Source organism: Nycticebus coucang, chromosome 4 (assembly GCF_027406575.1).
Source record: "Nycticebus coucang isolate mNycCou1 chromosome 4, mNycCou1.pri, whole genome shotgun sequence".
Taxonomy (NCBI): Eukaryota; Metazoa; Chordata; class Mammalia; order Primates; family Lorisidae; genus Nycticebus; species Nycticebus coucang.
This window is the reverse complement of record NC_069783.1, coordinates 27,554,593-27,576,406: the sequence shown is the minus strand read 5'-3', so window position 1 is coordinate 27,576,406 and position 21,814 is coordinate 27,554,593. Positions and strand designations below refer to the sequence as shown.

The following is a 21,814-nucleotide window of genomic DNA, read 5'->3' as shown; positions in this document are numbered from 1 at the left end:
GGGCTGAACTGGGGACACCAGAGGCATCAGGAGCCACCAGCAGCCTGGGGCCATTTCTCTTCACAAGAGTTCTGGGATGAGAACAGAATGAGGCCTCATACCCGATTCTGCTGCTTTCATTGCAGTTCTGGGCTTGGTAATTGCAAAGTAGATGGGGCGAGTTGTGCAGAGCAAAAGCAAGGTCTGCCTAACTTTCTATTTCTCCAGACTTTTAAAATAACAGGCTGCGGGGCTAGCATTTCTCCTCTCTGTGGTTATTATCTGTTTCTTTCTGCAAAGCAAGACACTCCCGTGAAGGACGCTGGGACTGTAAGGAGGGTCATAAAGAGTGACAAAGCAGAAAGAAAGTCGCCTGCAGTCCCCTCTGCCCGTGATTCACTCCGCCTGGTTATTCATCCGCACAGAGGCATCGCGGGCCCCGCTCTTAAATGGCTTCATTCATGATGATTGACTTCGGAAATTCGCTGGTGCCATTTGCTGAATGTTAAGCAGAAAAGGATTTTTCCCTCCTTTGAACCAGCTTCGTTAGGAGGCTTGAGTTTTAGAAGCCCCAGGTGGAGGAGGCTAGAAGGAAAAATCAGCTGTGGGCCAGAATGCATTCCTCAAATGATAATAGCCACTGAATAGAGATGACAGTGACCTGGGAGCTGCTCTCTCGGGGTAGAATTGATGCCTCTGGGCGCTCAGGTATTTTTCTGACCAATCCTGGGCAGCAACTGAAGGGCTCAGGTATCTGTAAGTTCTATTTATGATATCTTCACTTCTGCCCATCTCTGGTTCCAGAAGATGGAAAAGATCTGAACTTACTGTTCTTTAGAAATTCAATGTCTGGTGTATTTGGATGCCAGGGAGACCTTTCAGATATGGTTCCCACCTTCCTGGTTACTGTCAGCGTACTGCTTCAAATCTCTTCCTGCAATGCTCCACGCCTGTGGCAGCGTCCCAATTTGGATCTGTCTCCATTCTCCACAATTCTCTCACCCTAAATATCTTCATTACTGCTAATGCTAAAACATTTTCCTATAAACCTCTTTATTTATATAGCTTTCCAGATGATAAACCTTCATAAACTTCCCATTGACTCTCAAATGAAAACCAAACTCTTTCATAGAGCAGTTAAGGTCCTTTACAAAGAACTATCTCACTTTATACCACACTGATCCTCTGGGTGAGCTCTCCACTCCTGAAAGTGGCTTCTTTCCACATTTTAACCAATCTTCAAGCTTTCCCAACTCTCCAACCTTCCCACATGCTGTTCCTCCACCTGGAAGGCCCTCACCTCTCATCTCTGCCTATCATCCCAAGTCATAGCGCAGGACCATGGAAGCCATATTGTTAACTCCTCTTTGGGAACTCTTTTATCACAAGCACATGAGTAATACATGGCTGTCTTCCCACTAGCATACAGAATGATTTACAGCAGGGACTGTGCACATTTTTGTATTTCTATCCTACCTTCTAACCTGCAAAGCTCACTGCTTTGGGTATCATACACCTGTTTAAAATAGTATTTCAATGGTAAATAAATATATAAATGAATGAGTGATCAACAAATCAATTTATTAAGTATAAACTTATCTCCCCTTAACCTTTATTCTCTATTTTCCTATCCTGTTCAAAGCAAAGAAACTGACCTCTTAGTAGTATAATTTTAAAAGAAAGATTATGAAAACATCTGTTACTGTTTTTCTGTCTCTCTGGACTCTTTGGTTACAAAAATAAGAGAATAGAGCATATAAACTTTAACCTCAGGGCTGGGTTTTCTGGCCCCAAGAATCTGTAGGAGTGCTGAGATGTAGGTATTGAAACACCTCAGGAACTAAGCCAACCAAGGCATACAAGAGGTTGACTGCTTTCTAGTCTGAGTGAACATTTTTTAATAGTAGAGTTAGCCCTTAAAAGTCATGGAACTGGGAAATATAGCTCTCTGTGCTTACTCAAAGCAAAATTTGTAATGACTAATCAAATCCAGCCAGCAAAAGCAAGCTTCTTTTGGGTTGTAAGTATAGTGTAAGGGAAGGAAAACAGGAGATCTCTTATGTTGATTTTCACTAATAGAATTACAACCATACTTATGAAGGATAAATCCATGTAACAATTGTGTCCTGCAGCATACAATTTACAAGCTCAGCCACGAGGGTAAGTGCACTTTCTAAAGCATGCTGTTATGTGATGTTGTAGTACTAGGGACAGACATACTTAGCACTCTATGCTACTTAGAGTGCTAAGTCCTTACGTACTTAAAGCACAAAGCATGGGATAACCTTGGGAAAGTCTCTCTTTCTGATGTCATTCTGCTTTGGAAATTGTCCAGTTAGTGATCACAGAATACAGGTTAGAAGTTGTTTAATCAGTAGATATAGCCTTGCGTTGGAATGAGCATACTGTATCACTAACTAGCTGTGTAATCTTGGGCAAGTTATATGCTTTACCTGGTAAACTACAGGGTTAGAACAAAGGGTCTTTAGGTCTTCTTTCTACCCTAAGGATTTCTCTTGTATTTGAAAATTTTCCAGTCTATGAACCTTTGTTCTTTGTAGCTTCTGCAGGACTATCACTTTGTAGTACAAGTTTGGCTCTTGGGTTATCCCAAGGACAGGATCATTAACTTTGAGGAAAGGAAGGAGAAATGTTTCAAAAGTTGATCGGCAAAGCAAAGAAATGATGCCAAAACATTTACTGACCTACCCAAATGTTTAAAATTAATCAAACATCAATAAGATAGAAGTTCATTCATTCTTTTTCTCAGAAATATCCATTGACTGTGTACTATGAGGCAAATGATGGTGGTATATCATGAAGCCTTTAGTATAATCCCACCTAACAGAGAAGTTGAAGTTTGGTTCAGCCAAGAGGTTGGCATAAGTTCTGGTAGCTATTGGTAGGTGCAGTCAGGATTTGAACCCGTATCTGACTACTGCATTGCATCCTGTAGCATACTTGGAATTGAGATACAGGGCCACAGGGAGTAGTATCCGGAGCCTGAGCTGTATCCGACATCCACCAAAGTGAGATTTTGATGCTTCCTGACCCTATCCCCAAAGTCTGATGGTCTCTGAAAATTCTCATTTTTCTTGATATTTTTTGTAGACACATCTTGTGTGAATCATGCTAAGTCCTTAGGAAACTGACTCTGGAAAACTCAAAACTAGATCTCAAAGCTTCGCCCTTGGGTGCCATATCTGATATTTCCAGAGACTAAAAGGGGACTTAGTCATATTTCAATACATGAATAAGATACTTGAAGAAATAGTTAAGAGGCGATTCTGCTGCAAGTTGGAGTATTATTCCCTCATCCCATTACCTAAAGCCCTTGGCTTCTTGTTGGATTTGCATATATGCATTCAGAGACCTGGCACAGAAGACCCAGAGGAATGGCTCCATGCCCATCCGACCCTCTAACCCTTCCTGACCTGCAGCCTTCAGGCACATGTTTTTGGATTCTCCAGAGAAACAGAACCAACAGGATATATATAGACACATAAAAGCAGATTTATTGCGGAAATTTGTTCACGTGGTTATGGAGGCTGAGAAGGCCTAAAATATAGGACTCAGTTGGGGTCCTAAGGCCTGAGATCCAGGGGAACTCATGACGTAACTCCCACTTCAGCTGTGGCGAAGGTCTGAGAAGCACAGCCAGAGTGGGATTGAGAGTTGCTGCCGGGATAAGTCTCAGAATGAAGGAGACCTGAGAACCAGGAACTCCAGTGTCCAGTAACAAGAGAAGACAGATGTCCAATTTTAAGAAGCAAGAGAATTTGCTCTTCCTTTACCTTTTTATCCAATCAGGCACTCAGCAGACTGGGAGATTCCTGCCCACACTGGTGAGAGCCGATCTTTACTCAGTCTGCTGACTCAAATGTTCATCTCTTCTGAAACACCCTCACAGCCACACCCAGAAGTAACAATTACCAGCTATCTAGGGCATCCCTGAGCCCAGTCAAGTGGACATATAACCATCATAGTCCTTAACACGGTCGTTCTGACTGGGGAAACTCTTCTTCCACACCCAATAGACTGAGGCAGCCCTGCAAAGTCTGAAGGTGACTCCTTCCTCACTATCTCCTGCAGGGCTTCTGGGACAGACATCGGAAGGGTCGAATGGATTAAGCTGGGAACCAAGGAGAGACCAGTGATCTGAGTTACTGGAAGGACAGAAAGAGATCTTGAGGAGAATATACCAAGTAAATAGAGCTTCAGTGGAAGAAACTGGATTACGGATGAAGAATGTGTTTGGGAGTATTGTGGAAAGATAATGAATTTGAATGCCAACTCAGCCTACTGGCCACACACCTTGGGTCTTTAGGCATCAGTGTCTTCCTCTACAAAATGGAGATAATAATACTTCCTTTGAAAGTTTGTGAGGATAATTGTCACCATAGAGCAAAAGTCAACTTTGCAATAAAAAGTGCCTGCTATTATTTTTGTTTGGTTTGTATTATCTCTCATGAGTCAGGCAAGGTTCAGCATATGGCATTATGGATGGTCACCTGTTAGTGAGGGAAGGAGAAGCTTAAGTATCAATAGAAATAGTAATTTATGTGTATGTATTCACACATGGGGTGCATTTGCATATAGCACAGACGTATGTGTGTGCACTTGTCCCATATGTCCATTCATACATGTGTGTGCTCCTGGGCCGGGAGCTACACATCCAGGTGGCATTCTCTGGAGTGACTGGGAGTCTCAAAACCTCCCTTCTTGTGCAGCTTGCCTTGAATATGGCAGTTTGAGAATCTCAGTTATAGACTATTGTCTCAGAACAGCCTGGAAAACATAAAGACAAGTCTCACAGACATTGTCTCATTAGTTCAGTAAAACCTTGCTAATTTACCCTAATTGTGGTGAAGGATCGTTTGCATGCAGGAACTGTCTGAAAGGGCCCACTTTAATAAATAGACAGGACTTCTTTGTAATTAGTGGTGCCACTCCCACACACAAAAAATCAATGTGCTCAAGTCTTTTAAAAATAGTTAGTTCTCGTAAGTGGGTTGCACATTCTCAATATCATCTTGAAACTGCAAGTTACAAAGAATGACGTGAGAGCCAGAGTCCCTTATATTCTTTCTTAATTCCAGATAAACTACCGTCTGACAGATGGCCAGGAGAATTAAACTAGAGCCTACTGGAAGGGAGAGGGGGACAGCAAAGGCAAGGCAGCCCGGAGACAACAGTCAGAGCTCAGGAGACTGAAATTCTAATCCCGGTGTACTCCCCGGGCTGTCAAGTTACTGTATCTTTCTGGGTCTGTTTCTCATCTCTCAATGAAAGAATTTAGCTAAGTGATCTTCTAAATCATAGCGTTTAAAATATAGCGTTTCAGAACTGTAAGAAATCCTAGAGATCAACCAATTTAACCCCCTTGATTAACACATGAAGATAGTAAGGGGCCCTTCCAGTATTGAACAGTCACATGCCACATGACTGTGTTTGAGTCAACAGCAAATCACATTTGGGATGGTGGTCTCCTAAGATTATCATGTGGTCCCATAAGATTATAATGAAGCTGAAATTTCCTATTGACTGGTAACGCTGTAGCTTCTCTAATGTCCCAGCATAATGTATTACCCACATAGTTGTAGTGATGCTGGTGTACACACGTCTACACTGACAGCCATATAAAAGGCTAGTCCATACAATTACATATGATAATGATAACAAATGACTATGTATTTACTATACCATGCTTTTTATCATTAGAGTGCACTCTACTTATTTAAAAAAGAAAAATAGTTTGCCATGGGTGCGCCATGTTCCCCGGCAGTGGCCTCATACTTCTTGTGTTTTCCAAATCAAGAAGTCTCTTGATTGCATCATTTTCTTTTGTGTTTGATTTAATCTCTTATTTTGTTCGTCCTGGCCCCTAAGCATACAAAATCTACTGCTAATGTTGCCACTAAGAGACCATGTCAAGGGATTGACCTGGAAATGAAATTAAAAGTGATTTCAGGACTGCAGAGGTAGAAAATTAGTGATGGTTACTGTTCCCTAGGCAGGCATATCCCGTTCCACCATAGCTCTGAGCTCAAGGAATAAGAATAAAGTGACAGGAGCTATAGAAGACCTGCTTCCTTGAAGGTATAAGACTAACACAAATTCGAGAAGGTCCTATATCAAATATGGAGAAACTTCTAATGACTTGGATCGAACACAGAAGTGTTCTCCTCTCGCTGCCATAACGCTCAGGGCCAAAGCAAAAAACTTGTTTGTGATGTTGAAAAAAAAGGCTAAACTGACTACGATGTTGAATTTACTGCTAGCTCTGGGTGGTTTAAATGATTCAAGATCGTTATTCATACATAACGTGAAAGTGAGTGGTGAGTCTGTAAGTGCTGATGCAGAGACAGCTGAAGAATTTCTGAAAATTCTAGATAAGCTGATTATGGAGGAAAATTACTTGCCAGAGCAAATCTTCAATATGAATGAAACCTCCTTATTCTGGAAACGGATGCCTGAAAGGATTTTAATCCATAAGAAGGCCAAATCAATCCCAGGTTTCAAGGCTTTTAAGGACAGGGTGATGGTCTGGCTTGAGGGCAGTGGTGCAGGCTATAGAGGATGGCAGACGAGCTATAAATTGAAACCCTGGTGATCTGCACGGTGAGAGCCCTGGGACCATAAAGCGTGTCAGTAAGCACACACTGCTGGGCACTACAGGGGTAATAAGAAATCACGATGGCCCGGCTCCTCTTCTAAGGTGCCTCCTGAATCACTGTGCCCTCACAATGGAGAAGTACCATTTGGAAAATCACATACCTTTCAAGATGGTGTTTGCTGTTGATAATGCTCCACGCATCCTCCTTTTATTGGTGATTTTCATAGTAACATCAAAGTGATGTTTCCCCTCCAAAAAACACCTTTTTGATCCAATGAATGGATCAAGAAGTTATAGCAGCTTTAAGATCTACTAGCTGAGGAGGATCTCTGCCCAGGCTATTGCTGGAACTGAAGCAGATGCTGAGAAGACACTGGTGCAATTCTGGAAGGAATGCAACCTCTGTGACCTCATCAAGTACCTTGTTCGAGCCTCGGGTGGTGTCAGCAAGGAGTGTGTGGATGGCACCTGGGAAAAGGGCACTCCAGACATTCATCTGTGACTTTCAAGAATTTGCCAAATATGAGGAGTTGCAAAAATTAACACACCTCTGGTCAAGATGGCCAATAACTAAACCTGGGTGTGGATGTGGGCAGCATGGAGGAAGTAACCAATGGGTGGCTGGAACTAGAATAGGAATGCAGAGCTGAAGAACAGGCAACAGAAAAAGAAACCTTAAGAGAAGAAAAAGAGGAAGCACCTCCAAGGAAATTCATAGTGAAGGGTGTAGCAGAAGTTTTTCCAGACCTCGGCAAGCTCTGTAAAAAGTCTCAAAACACAAAGCCCAACACGGAAAGATTTTCATTAATTAGACAGGAATGTTCATGGTGCATTATATGCTTATAAGCAAATCTACAATGAAAAAAAGAAACAAACCAAGCCAATCACCGAACCAAGACAACCACCTAAAAAGAGTAACACCTCTTCAGGAAGAGCCTCAGACCAGCCCTTGAGGAAAGATTCCAGAAGGAGGTATTGCTATCACAGGAGATGACCGTTCCATGCCTGGTACTGCCCCTGCAGACTTTCAAGTGGGACAGATGTAGCGATGGCAGACAGTGATATTGATGATCCAGGCCTAGGCTAATGTGTGTATGTCTTAGTATTAAAAAAAAAAAAGTTTAAAAAGTAAAAGAAAAGAAATAAAATTTTTAAAAATAGAAAAAAGCTTTAGAATAAGTAGATAATGAAAATATCTTTATATAGCTATACAGTGTATTTGTCTTTTAAACTAAGTGCTATTACTAAAGTCAAAACGTTTTAAAAAATTAAAAGTTTACAACGTAAAAAAGTTATAGTAAACTAATGTTAATTTATTATTGAAGAAAGAAAAATTGTAATAAATTTAATGTAGCCTAAGTGTACAGAGTTGATAAAGCCTGCAGTAGTGCAGCACAGGGTCCTAGGCCTTCACATTCACCCTCTACTCACTGCCTCTCCCAGAGCAGCTTCCAGTCCTGTGGGCTCCATTCCTGGTAAGAGCCCTATAGAGTGGTACCATTTTTTCTTTTATACCATATTTTTGGTGTAACTTTTCTATGGTTAGCTATGTTTAGGTACATGAATATTTACCATGTATTACAACTACCTACGGTATTCAGTACAGTAACCTGCTGTACAGGTGTGTGTCCTGGGAGCAATGGGCTGTCCCAATGGCCTAGGTACATAGTAGGCTATGCCATCTACATTTGCGTATGTGCACTCTAGGATGTTTGCACAACAAAATCACCTAACAACACAGGTCTCAGAACATATCCTCATTGGTAAGTGATACATGGTTGTACTGTGCTCCTCTGAGTGTTCCTAAACCACAAATTATGCAGGTTGGAGATATGTTTAATGATGTATATTATTGAGACAAAGGCTCAAGAAAGAGTGAAAGTGGAAGAACTTGACCCAGTTTAAAGTTTAAGCAGAGAAGAGATAAGCAGCCAACATGGCGCACAGAGCATAGGCATCCAGGGAAGGCAGAAGTGGATAATAGGATGGAGAGGCCGACAAATGAACCACAAGTTCAAGGAGAAAAATAGGTCTGGGGTCACCAATGGAGCAGGCAGGCAGGTGAGGTACCCTGTTAGGAATCAAGGACACAGGCAAGAATCTTAGCAGAGAATAGCACAAATGGGCAGAAATATTGGGCCATGGCCTCAGGTCATCAAAGGTGAGGCTTGGTAGGGAGCCACTGACCCTGCTAATACTGGCAATAATAAGGCTTGAGGTCCAAAGGCATCTTCTCTTATTATAGGAGATCCAAGAAGCTCTGGGATTGTGAACTGTTTCCTCCCCTTAGGAAACAAGTTGAATAATGGATAGTGGGGTGGGCTGATTGATTGACAGGGCTCCGTGTAAAGGAGGGTATCCAGGTGGGAGCAGTTCCGAGCAGGAGAAGATGCAGTGCTGATGGCCCAGTTGAGCCACCAGACAGGTACTGCAGCTGGGGAGTTGAGAGGCATCTCCACAACTCTGAGGATGGACACACTCCCTGCAGAAATAGAAGAAGAAAAAGAAAAGTCAAAGATGACCTTAGAGGATACCCCCTTCTGACTGGGTGAATAAAGGAAAAGGTGGCCTATTCTCTTACCCTTGCCAGAGAGTAACATTGGGGCAAAGGACAAGTGGCATTTTAAAGGACATGAGAATAAATACAGCTTACCTCTTTGGGCTGCCTGCTATCAAAGCCACCCATCTGTGTCTCTCCTTCACTTACATTGTTGTTCACTGATGAGATGGCATCTCCATTGTCTTCAGAATGCAAATGACAACAAAACAAGTTCCTTGTTTTCTTTTCCTTCAGAGAAAAGCATGGGTTGAGATATGGAAGCCAGGGGAATAAATCAGCCTCTAGATACAGATGTTTGTGTGTTTGCTTCCCCAGGGAATTTCATTCCGGAGAAAGCTCAGCAAGTCCTGCTCTTTTCTTGATTTGGTTTTCTAACTAACCATTCCATACTGGTGACCTTGAGGCCGTGAGCTGGGGCAGCAATCTCAGATTGCTGCCTGCCTCCTAAATGCCTCTCTTCTCAGCCTGAAATTCATAGGACTAAAAATTCTCATCTACCCACCCCACCCCACTCTTCTAAGAACCAGTCCAGAGAGACAAAATGGCTTGCTCAAGGTCATTAGTGCATATATAATGGATTAGGTAATATTTCTCAAATCGGACGATTGCATGAGTCCCTTTTAAAAGAGAAAAGGATACTTTATGAGTCCCCATAATATATACTTATCCCTCCAGGGAACCCACACTACAGGCCGAGGATTTGCAGGTTGGTTCAGGGTGGCTGCAATGTGTCTTGCGAGCCCCTCAAGCTCGCACCCTGGTCTCCAGCTTGGTGACCTTCATGGTCCCCTGCCATCCTGAGCTCCTGGCAGGTGCTAGAAAATAGAAATTTCCCTAGGAAATTATGCCTTCAGGACTTTTCCCAGGTCCCCAGCCCCACCCCAGCCTGCTTGCTCTGTGTCCTATGACCATGTTGGGGTATCTTTCCCTGCCTCTAGTCATAAGGGTCTTGGGGCCAGCTTGGTTTCCACAGGGCCCCCTGCTCTGTCCAGAAATTGGCCTTTTATTTGGCTTACCCCCACCACTACCACCTAGCTCCATGCTCATCCAGAGGAGAGGCAGAAGAACGTGGAGTTTGCCAGGTGATGTGATGGCCAGCTGGGCCACTGTGGCATGACAAGGGGAAAGCGTCAGAGGTCCAGGAGGAAGGGAGGGCACCGGGAAAGCTGTGAATGGAAGGTGTGTTAGGAAACCGGGAAAGCTGTGAATGGAAGGTGTGTTAGGAAAGGCTGCAGGATCAAAGGGCACGTAGGGAACTGACCTGCAGCATGTGAGCGCCGCAGGGACCCAGCAGACTCGTAGACTTCCTCCCTTGTTTTGCATACAGACACATTGTCAGAGACCCAAAGGGGCTTGCCTGGTTCCATGTGAATTAGGAGAACACACAAGGTAGTGGTTAAGAGCAGTGGTATTGAAGGCAGATAGGCCTGGGTCCTGAGTTCAAACTCTACTTCTGTTATTAGTTACGTGATCTTGAGCAAGTCACCTAACGTTCCTAAATTTCTGTTTCCTTGTTATAAAAGACACACCTCATGTGGTTGTGGCTAAGGGTAAATGAAATAATGGCCATGAAGCACTTAACACAATGTCTGCCACTTAATAAAAGCTCAGGACATGTTAGGTGTGAATAGCAAAAAGGTGGAATTAGAGGCTCAGTTCTCCTGAATCCTTCATCCGGATGTCACACGTCTCACCCAAAAGAGAAAAATTCAATTCACAGATGTATTTATGGTTGAACCTAGCAGGAAAAAAAATGTGCTCTGCTAAGAAAATAAAGAGCTGCCTCTGACCAGAAAGTTATGAATTCTAGGCAGTTAGACATGTTTGCTGACAAGGTGAGGGAAAGTTCTTCCTGCCCAGGATGGAGGATGGGGCGCAAGTGATATGCGTGGACTTCCTGTGCAACTTAAGAGGTGGGGACAGCTGACACACAGACAAACCCAGAATGTGTCATGATGGGAAGCAGGAAGTCTTTTCCCCAGATCATTATTCAGGGCAGTTCCTTCCTGAAAATCCTGTTTTAACTTTCTGACTGAGTTAGGAAGGGCACCTGAATGGGGTGCCCTCTCAGCCGCACACTCTGCAAAGGAGCACAAGACCCATCGGTGACAGGTGAGCTTGTGCTCAGTGGCCTGGGGGTTCCCAGGCTAAGGCCTCTGAGCCTAAGAGGAGCCCATTTATTGAAAAAAACTTGACGTTGTGGGAATAACTCAGTTCACAGCCTTCTAGGTCATGTTCCACATCAAATCTGAAGGAGTCCTATGGAAATGGAGAGTTGAGGAAGAGGGATTTGGGAAGTCACAGACCCCAGGGAAGACCGGTAAACATGCAGGGTGGCAGATTTGGAGAAAAGAAGCTTTCCTTTGGCCTTGTTATAGACAATGCCCCAGCCCTCCCTGCACTGCATCCCTGGGGAGCAGTAGAGGTTAACTTAACCCAAGGTCATGCTCATCAGTGATGGGGATGGAGAAATGTCACTCCGGGTCTTGTTGGCTCTGCAATCATTCAAGTGCTTTGCTTATAATACAATCACAGCTCTGACTCTGATTATTGGGATCATCAACATCATTTATTATTGGTTTTGAGCTCCTCTGGGTCACATGGCATTGTACAAGATGCTAAAAGGCACCAAACACAGACTCAGAAAATGAAATCTTACAAGGCTACATGTGAAACTTAGTAAATGTAGAATATAAATGTCTTAACACAATAACTAAGAAAATGCCAATGTGATGAAAATGTGTCAAATGGTCTATAAAACCAGTGCATGGTACCCCACGATCGCATTAATGTACACAGCTATGATTTAATAAAAAAAAAAAAAAGAAAGAGAAACAGGAGCAGAAAGTGGACCAACCTAGGCATCATTCTGAGTAGCAAGATCTAAATCAACCTGGATCCATTTGTGTGAGCTAATCTTAAAGGACCAGGGCCTCCCAAGTTCCTGAAGAGCATTAATTATTCCAGAGTCTTCTTTATCTTCCCTGTCTTCATTATTTCAGCTGCCTATTTTTAACTAGAAGTATTTAAGCTTCCATTAGTTTTCCTTTGATCCCTTTTGTTAAGTAAACTTTCCCTTTATCACCTCTCTGCCTCTCCCAGTGTGTCTGTCTGCAGAGTGAAGAACTAGCAAAAATCTAACAGAACAAAATAAATAGATAAAGGAGGACTTGCCTCCAAATTGGCGAGAACTTGCTGTGTTTGCACAGCAGTGCTTTGATACCTGGTGTTTCTATTTGATGGTACCTAGGAACTGGAGAGACACACTTTGCTGAAAACGCCCGTCACCCCAGCAGGAAACGTGCACAACCCACTTCAGAGCTCCAAACGGCTGTTCTGCCTCCTTCCACACATGGGCTTTTCAGCTGCTGGTGGGAAACAGTGTGCCAGAAACGTCTGAGTTTCCACCAAGACATGTTGCAGGGTGATGGCAGACTGCTGCTACCAGTACTGAAAAGCTGCTCATCGGAGTTTCCGAAAGGGACAGAGATGAAAGGTTCAAATGACCCCATCAGGGTTTCTCCATCTAACCTCCATCTAAGCTCTGCCTCTCATTAATCTTTAATGAACAACAAAGAAAATATGTTGCTGGCTAATTATTGCGTAGGGTGGCAGATGCTTAGCGAGGAAAAGTCCCCAGAGTCGCAAGAGACATTGTCAAAAAAGAAAGTCTCATTTTCAAACCGATTCGCTGACTTGTAACATTATCTACTTGCTTTAAACTTGAATTACTCTTCTCTTTGTCCGGGGCCTTTGAACTTTAAAAGTCTAAAGCAATCAGGTGATAGAATCCCAAATTCGTCCCCTATAAGAAATTCTCATCCCTCCTCCCTGGAGCCAGGCAGGAGGACTTCTGTGCTGATGACCATGATTCTACCTGGAATGTCTTTGCCCTGTCCCTACTTTCTTCAGTTTTCTTTTTTCCTCAATTAATTAATTAATCCTGTCCTATTCTTGGCTGGGCTTTCCCTTCGAATTGTCTGAATATAGATGGCCTCAATATGAAAACCCTTGAATACAATTTCCTCCAGGGCAGGGACTGTCTCATCAACCACATCTCATGCCCACCGTGATGGCTGGCACACATTCTACCCAATAACTGTTGGTGAATTCAGTAAAATCACTCAGACGGGCCTTGAGCTCATTTGCTTTTTATTTCATACTCCTCCGGATTTTACAACTGAAAATTCCTTGAGGGTAGAATTCATGTCTTAGTCCTTTCTTGCCTTAGTTCCAGGACACTGGCTGCTCGGGTTTATGTAACAGGGTTATGCAATGGGTTCACCACCTGTGGAACGGTCTTGTTAATTATTTTTTTAAAGTCATTTTTTATATCAACCCAAAACATACCGCAAAGTATTCTATTTGAGTATTTATATGTTCTCTTTTTAAGAGAAAACACTAAGCTAGTGTGACTCGAGCTCCTTTTATAAACAATTTTATTTTTAGACTTAAATGCAAGGGTTTCAGCGCTATATTTTCAGGATTTTGTTCCCTTTGGGAGTGCAATCAAAAAAATTTAATTTAAAAACATTAACCCCAGTAATATTCTAAACAGTTGCTAAAGAAGTGTTTTGGGAATCATTAAATGAGAATATGATACCAAGAGGCAGTACAAGCTCACATAGATTAAATCCTTCCTCAGCAGGGCATGAGCTTAGTGGGTCAGGGGAATGGAACAGAGGCACGGAATATCTTGATCCAGGTAACCCATTTGACAATGTTTTCTTTGATATTCTGACCAGTGGGTCTGTGGCAAATTGAACACCTTTATCCAGATACGCATAGAAGGCACCTCAAATAAATATGCCAAAGGACCCAGCCTTGACCTTGGCTCATCCAAGTTTGTAACGCTTGCCTAATGTGGTGGCACAGTGGGAATCTAACATTTGTTCAGCTACATTCCACATTCCAGGCACAGTGCTAGGAGCTGGAAGGTCGGTCGTTAACTCATTTCACAGCAATTCTGGTGTTCTGATAGTGCGAGGCGGGAAGCTGAGGTAACACCACAGAGGATAGGCTGGCTTTATGTTCTGACAGCCAAGCCAGTTAGGATTTGGGGCAGAAGAGCCTCACTTCTGCACTCGGGCTCACGGCTATCTGCTGCTTTGAGCCACCACCTATAGGAGCTGGAAAGTCTGGTTCGATCCCAGTTCGTGGGGAAAGGATTGAGGATAATGGAGTGGGGAGGAGGAAGGAGGCAAAATGATCACAAGTGAACCCAATGCAGGGGGAAGATACTACCCTAAGGGGCTGCAGACACACAGCCCATGTCCCACGGACAACTGGCCCCAGGATACTCTGCACTGGGCAGACCAGTCCCTGGTTTTACCACCATCCTAGTATCCAGGAGATGAAAGAAACTTCAGGAGTTGACTTGCTGTATTTTTAATCAATAATTGTCAAAGGAATAGATTTAAGCCAGAAGAAAATGACCACAATGAAAGTGAGTGCTATAAATCAAGACAACAGAAACCTATTATAACATGTATTTTTAGAGTACTCTTCTATTCTTTCTGCCATTTAATCCTTCCAACAATCCTGTGAAAAAAGTTGATAAAATAGAGGAACTATGAGTGAAGAGGAAGAAAGACTCACCCCAAACCCTAGGGCCCGTGAAGAGGCGGGCTGGTAGGCTGAGACCTCCAGACTACTAATCTAGTGTTTTTCCTATGGGCCATGCTGCTGATTCGTGCCTGAGCGTCTGCTCACACCAGGACAGACACCGAGAGGGCACAGGCCTGTAGGAAAGTTGCCCTGCCAAGCTTGTGGGAAGGCTTCCCCGCAGCGATCCCCACCCCACAGCCCACCCCGCTCCCTGCACAGGCTGGCCCAAAGCGCTGGGTAGCAGACAAGGGCTGTTTGTGCCTGGAGCTTCCCACAGAGCTGGGGCTGGAATTCACTGGGGAATGGCTCTGCCTTTCCCTCCATGCCCTCTGTCCCTTCCCTTCCCTTCCCTTCCCTTCCCTGATCTCTTGTGAAATAAGAGATGTAAAACACAACCAAACGCCAACCGCACTTCCCTGCCAGCCCGGCCCTCAGCGCTGCCCCTGCTCCCAGAAACAATACCCTGATTAGCATTCATTATTTCTACTTCTTAGTATTAAAACCCTTTTAATATGGCATTGAGGACCTTTGGGGAGTTTTAAATTTCATGTCAGACCAGGATTTATGGGCTAGTTCTGAAATTTTACCTCTGGGCTCGATAATTGCAATTCCCTTTTAATCGTTCTCTTACACGCCTCAGTTAAAAGGCTTCAATTATTTCCACACTGTGGCCTCCAGGACTTGGGCAGTCTGAACACTCACTGTGTCCCCTCCTCACAGAGGCCTGCACGCACGGGAGCTGCAGCTGTGAGCCTGGTCTGAAGGAGCCAGGTCTGACATGTGGTCCCACCAAGGAGTCTCCCCTCTTGCGTGGAGACTTCGCAGATCATGCCCCCATCCACCCCAGCCCTCCCACTCCCTAACAGGAAGCAAAAACCAGAGGTCTAGGATGTGTGCCTCTCACCAGGCTTGTTTTGAAAGCTGTTTAACTCTCTGAAGAGGCAAATGCACATTGGGGATCCTTCCATGGGAACATGATGCAGGGGACCAGTCTGCAGAAGGGCCAGGGAGGGTCGGGAGCCTTCAGCTGAGCCCCAGCGAGCCCTAGGCTGCTTTGGGAAAAAGAAAGGCAGGTGCTTCCTCAGGAGGGTGTGGAGTACTGGAAAGAAACCCTCCCCACCACCACACCAAGGACAGAAGGAGGACAGAGGAACAGCTGCAGTGGGAAAGAAAAGCAGCAGTCACTCTGTTCCCTGAAGACCCCACAGTAACAGGTTGTGGGGAAGGGGGCTATCGCAGGATGCTGGCTGTGGGAATGGCCAAAGAAGCCATCTCTGGTACGTCCTTTAGTGCTGTCAATCTGGTGACAGCAATTTGTATGGGAGAAATGCATAACTCTGTATCCAGAGTCCCTTAAAGAAGGTTTAAATGTGGGTGGCAGGGGCTGGGTAAGGGGCAGAGCTTGGGCTGGGAAATGGGGCTTCATCAAAGAAGGTGCAGACAAAAAAGGGAAGAACCAGAACCCAGGAGCTCATACACTGATGATCAAAGTCCTGTTCTGGGGCAGAGGCCGCCAAGAGGGAATGAGGCTCCTTAGCCTTGGTGAGAAAGGTCCCCTGGGTCCCCCGTTAGCACCCTGCACAGAAACACAAGGGATCACCTGCACTAAAAACCATTAATGAGAACTAAGAAGGGTCATTGTCACTCAGCAGCGTGGGTCTTCCAGTACAGCAAAGGAGTTACTCGGTGCATGTAGAAAGAGAGGGTAGTGACCCTAGCTAGGGTGTGCAGAGGGGTTCCCTGGGTACTACTAACACAGCTCTGATATTTATTAGTTATTTTAAAATAAGATACTAAATGTTAGTAACATATCATCAGACTGACAGGAGTACATGTGCATCCTCCAGAGACTTTTATAACAGAGGAAGATGAGCAACAGAATCTTTCACATTCGATGCTACTCTTGATACCAGAGGGTTCAGTGGTATATGATCTACCTAAGCATGGGGCTCCAGCCCCTTGGGCACCCCCAAGCACAGACCCACAAATATACGCAGAGCCCAGTCACCATAGACCAGGGCCAGAGTCCCCAGTGACCTGTTCTCAGTTGAGTAGGAGGCACCAGATACTGGCCCCAGATCCCAGGGTCTGTGTTCTTTTCCTGTCCAAAGCCCAGGCTTGTATTTCCTGGTGCTTCCCACGCTTGTTCTCTCATGTGTAAGATGGGGAGAGTCATGCAACATCCCCGTCCTACGAGAGCCAAGATTCATTTTTCACCCATGTGAAAATGCCAGGGAAGAAGGAGACTCCCAGCTCAGATTTGTCCCCAACTCCCCCACATATACACATCCTTCTCGTCTCTCGACCAAGGGAAGGCTGTGGGACAGGACGGACGTCACTGAGAAGGCTCCATGTGTGTACACACCCAGGCAGATGCCCCTGCGACCAGGCCACATGCTCAGAGGCACCTCCTGCCTGCAGGGGTCTTCCAGGGCTGGCTAGGAGGGTGCCAGCCTAGGTATCACAGATGGAGCTTGGGCACCTCCCGGCTAGTCCTCTGAGCATGCCCTCCACCCCTCATCCACACTGTCTGTGTGACAAAGAGGATAAGACATTCTTGTGCCTGTCACCCAGGCTGACTGTGAGAATCAGATGGGATTGAGTGTATGTGTGTGGTGGTGGTGGCGGGGGGGACATGGAGCCCCCTCAGATGGAGCAAATGTGCTAAGCTGAGGTTCCCCTGGCTGTCCCAGGGACTCACCCAGCGGTAGACTCGGGAGTTTGACATATCTGGGTAGGAATCTCAGCTCTGTTGCTTACTAAACGTGGAACAAGATAATTTACTTCCCAGAATCTCAGTTTTCTCAGTTGTCCAAGGAGGGCAACAATTTCTCCCTCCTACAGCCCTTCAGAGGACTAAATGAGATAACTAGGAGCAATTTCCGGCTGGGCACAGCAGCACGCAGCTGTAGTCCCAGCTACTTTGGAGACTGAGGCGGGAGGATCACAGGAGCCCCAGAATTCAAGTCCAGCCAACCTAGCGAGACCCCATCTTAAAAAGAAAGAAAATAAAACAGAATTCTAATTCCTTCCCAGCATCTGACACAGAGTTAGTATCTCAGGAGTGGCAGGCACCATGGTAACTATTACCTAATTCCAATATAATGACTTTTATCATCACTCCTCAGATGATAACATGGGCACGTTTCCAAAGCCAGAGACTCTTACAGACCACAGACCCGCTTCCAGCTTTCAGATCCATCTGCAGCAGCTCCTGGCACACTGACCTCATTCTATGGCCGTTAGGAGCCTTAGTGTCTGTTACCCCGCCTTAGTGAAGACCATCCCTTGAATCAAAGGCTCAGAGCTGTTTTGAATGGTGTCTCCAAGCCTGCTCTGAGCTGTCAGCACAACTCTGGAACCACCCACAGAGCGGATGAGGCAGGAGCTCACATGCCAGGTTCCACCTTCCCAGTCCTGGGGTCCCCTGACCTTTGAGCATGCCATAGTCAGGAAGGATAAAGGGGCTTCTGCTCCCCTGCTAAGCTCTGTAAGAAACATGCCAAACCCATGACACCAGCTCTCATGACCTATCACTAAAAGGCCTGGGCAAAGAAATGGGTTTTACAGCCTCAGCCCCAGGAGCCAGTTTTTATGGACTCTTTGGAGGTTTCTGCTTGGTTTATTTTTAACAAAACTGCATTGTGAGCTCAACAGTGACTATGGTGGCACTTATAAAACAGTGGGTATCCAGGAAGCCCTTTATTAAGACATTTTGTATACATCTCATGGGAGAAAGAGGGGCTATTCCTGTTTTGTAGTTGGCCAAGTCCTTATCAATTAAATGTATCCCTGAAGGACTAAACCAGCCAAAAAGTAGGAATCTGCCCTTTCTGGAAAATTGTGGCTTCTAGATTTTAGGGCCAAGAACAGCATCAAAGGATTCTGAATGTTAAGGAGGAAAAGCTGGCCCAGTTCCCAGGGAATCCTGCCCACCGCAGCCCCAGCCCAAATCTTTCGGGCTCCTCTGCGCCGCTCTGCCTCTGTGTGGGCTCAGCGTCCCATCAGAGTTCCAGGTCACAATTCTGAACTGTCTGGAGAGCCATATGAAAATTGGCGGTGGCAGTCCCAGCCCAGAAATTGGATCCCAGGTGGACGTATCATTGGCACAATCTCAGCACCTCTTCTGCAGTTCTGTTTGTGTGTTCTGGAATGCTCCCATATGGCAGACACAGGACAAACCAGAATTCCAAATTCTATTAGTTTCCTCAAGCATAGCTTAAAGGTGTGAACACTACCTTGGGTGAATCTAATGGGCCTTGATTGCTCTGTTATGAGCAAGCACTTTCTAGTATCATTCTGCAGAGGGGCCTCCCGCAGGGGTATGGTGACATTGCTCATCCGGGAGGGAGGCGGAGGAGAATGTGTAGGAAAATGCCCTGTGCGATTTCTGGCCCTGAATAAAATGGAGTTGCTTTGTGAGAAATGAATTGTTTTCTCAGCAACCCACCCAAGCTGTCTGTCCAGGGCTGGTTGTCACGTGGAAAGATGATGCCATTCACCCTAATCCATAAAAAGACTTTGAATGAGCAGCTCTGTTGTGACAGAGGCCACACAGTGAGGCCCAGCTCCCTGAAAGCAGAGTAGCCTACCCCCAGCTTCATCACCATGCCCTCTGACCTGCCCAAGAAGAAGGCAGCCAAAAAGAAGGAAGCTGCCGAAGTTAGACAGCAGCCCAGAGAGGGACATGAAGAAAATGAAGATGCAGGGACAGAACCACAGGTTGCAGAGGAGAAAAATGGGGCCAATGGCAGAGAGACTCCGAGGTGGATTTGCTGACCAAGGAGCTAGAGGACTTGGAGATGGTGCTTGCTGCTCAAGCTGTCAACAGCACCAATGTCCACATTGTCAACCTCTCACTTACCTTTCATGGTCAAGAACTGCTCAGTGACACCAAACTGAAATTAAACTCAGGCCATCGTTATAGTTTCATTGGCTTAAATGGAATTGGCAAGTCCAAGCTGCTCTCTGCTATCAGGAAACGTGAACTACCCAACCCTAAGTATATTGAGTCTACCTTCTGACTCGCAAGATGCCCCTTAGTGACAAGATACCCTTGCAATGTGTGATGGAAGTCAACACGGAGCAGGCCATGCTAGAGAGGGAGGCTGAGTGGCTCACTCATGAGGATGCTGAGCGTGAGAAGGTCATGGAGCTGTGTGAATGCCAGGAAGAACTGGATGTGGCAGAGATGAGGGTCTCGCAGATCCTAAATGGACTGGGTCTCACACCTGCCATGCAGCACAAGAAACTAAAAGACTTCGGTGGGGGCTGGAGAATGAGAGTTGCCCTGGCCAGAGCCTCTTTGTTCTGCCCTTTATGCTGCTGCTGCACATGCCCACCAACCACCTGGACCTAGATGCCTGTGGTGGTTGGAAGAAGAACTAAAACCTTTTAAGCACACCCTGGTCCTCATCTCCCATTCCCAGGATTTTCTGAATGGTGTCTGTACCAACATCATTCACATGCATAAGAAACTAAGCATTATACAGGTAATTACCATCAGTGCATGAGGACACGGCTGGAGGAAAACCAGATGAAGAGGCTTCCCGGATTGTGCACATGAAGAAATACATTGCTAGGTTTGGTCATGGCAGTGCCAAGCTAGTCCAGAAAATAATGGCATCAGGATTGACAGACAGGGTCGTGAGCAACAAGACACTGTCATTTTATATGTGGTAAGATCCCTCCACCTGCCATTAAGGTGCAAAATGTGAGCTTCAAGTATACAAAGGATGGGCCTTGCATCTACAGGAATCTGAAATTTGACTTCGACCATTGGTATTGGCTCTGGTAGGACCAAATAGAGCAAGGAACTCAACTCTTCTGAAGCTGTTAACAGGAGAGCTACTACCCACAGATGGATGATCCAAAAACACTCTCAAGTCAAAATAGGCATCACCATCAGCATTCACAAGAGCAGCTGGACTTAGACGTCTCTTGTATGGAGCAGATGATGAAGTACTACAGAGAGATCCAGGAGAAGGAAGAAATGAGGAAGATCACTGGGTGATACAGTCTCACCGGAAAACAGCAGGTAAGCCCAATTCAGAACCTGTCCAATGGGCAGAAGGACCAAGTGTGTCTAGCCTGGCTGGCCTGGCAGAACCCCCACATGCTCTTCCTGGATACGCCGACTAATTGCCTGGAGACCATCGATGTGCTGGAAGATGTTATTAATGAGTTTGAACGTGGTATGATGCTAGTCAGCCATGACTTCGGACTCATTCATCAGGTCGCACAGGAAATTCAGGTCTGTGAGAAGCAGACAATCACAAGTGGCCTGGCCTACAAGGATCACCTCAAGTCCAGGCTGGTAGATGAGGAGCCCCAGCTCACCAAGAGGATCCACAATGGCCCTGACTCCAGTCAGGAGCACCTTCTGGGACTGACAGCTGCTCAGGAAAGGATCTGGACTACACTCCTGCACTGCTGCAGAACTGCTCCCCCAGCCTCTCCTTGCCCCTCAACCTCCTTAGCTGTACTCTGTTATCTACAGCTGGACAATAATTGTCTGTCACCTGTCCTTCTTCCAGTTACATTTGTCCACGTCTGGACTCAGCTGGCTGTTCCCTCCAGCCCCTTGCTGGTTACCTGACCCTGAGTGTGATGTAGCCAGAGGCAGCTGAGGGTTAGCCCAAGGGCTCATGCCCTGGATTTGGCCCTTGAAGGAGTCAGGATTCTCATTTGCTGGGTTTTGGTAATGTTGGAGGAATACCCCCCAAGACCACTGCCCCTATTTCCTTTGCTTCTGGTTTGGAGCTCTGAACCAGAGCCTCAGTCCTGGTCAGTTTTTAAATAATTATTTAATATGTAACCTTTAGACCTGTGTGGCATCTATAAAGCATCCAATAAATAAAGAGGAAGCCACGGCCAAAAAAAACCTTTGAAGTTTATTTCTCCATGAGCAGGGATGGCTTTGAACTATCCACCTGTATTCGTCTGTGCCCTCAGCCATCACAAAGTAGCACATACTGGGGGCTTATACATAACAGAAACGTATCATCTCATAGTCTTAGAGGCTGGATGTCCAAGATCAAGGTTTCAGCAGG

The 21,814-nt window shown here is 45.4% G+C and overlaps 1 protein-coding gene and 1 pseudogene across 1 annotated transcript in view; both read left to right on the top strand.

The window, feature by feature from the left end:
* LOC128584280 (ALK tyrosine kinase receptor-like) overlaps positions 1 to 21,814 on the top strand; it is a 635,794-nt gene that overhangs the window by 538,304 nt on the left and 75,676 nt on the right. The window lies entirely within an intron of this gene.
* Positions 19,371 to 21,360, top strand: LOC128583350 (ATP-binding cassette sub-family F member 2-like; annotated as a pseudogene).